The sequence below is a fragment of the Penaeus monodon genome, chromosome 34 (genome assembly GCF_015228065.2).
Source record: "Penaeus monodon isolate SGIC_2016 chromosome 34, NSTDA_Pmon_1, whole genome shotgun sequence".
NCBI classification, from domain to species: domain Eukaryota; kingdom Metazoa; phylum Arthropoda; class Malacostraca; order Decapoda; family Penaeidae; genus Penaeus; species Penaeus monodon.
The window spans coordinates 10,985,470-10,986,141 of NC_051419.1; positions in this window are offsets into that span (position 1 = coordinate 10,985,470).

Sequence of the window (672 nt, forward strand, 5' to 3'; positions counted from 1 at the left end):
CATACGAAACGAAGAATCACGGGTAAAAATACGATACGTTAAGAAGAATTGAAAGTAGACAATCGAAGTAATTCACTAACTATGAACGTGCGACATTGAGAAAATCAACTGCACAATAAAGCAGGTAAAAGCAACAACACAATAAAGCAGGTAAAATCAACAACACAATAAAGCAGGTAAAAGCAACAACACAATAAAGCAGGTAAAAGCAACAACACAATAAAGCAGGTAAAACCAACAACACAATAAAGCAGGTAAAAGCAACATCATAATAAAGCAGGTAAAAGCGAAGTAGAGGCAACTAAATCGTGCAGACTTTGAAATAAAACTCCCCTCATGTGACTATCGGGAAAAGGGAAAAAGGTGTAATGATAAATCTGTTAATCAAGCGAGCAGGCAGCGAGGCAGCAGCGCTTAAGATGGCAGAATGAATTCCTTTATTTGTAGTTATTCATATGGCATGTGCTGTCGCTGTTTGGTATCAGAAATAGTTCAGATTAAACAAGGGAGGTGGAATCATCAATAATTTACCATTGGCTTTCTATTTGTTGGTTTACACATTTTCATTTCAGTAGCTAAATTCCGCTACTATAGTCTACATATCGCCCTTTCTTCACAAGCACATAATACAAAGAAATTTGCATTCAGCCACACGTATGTGTGCATAAAAAA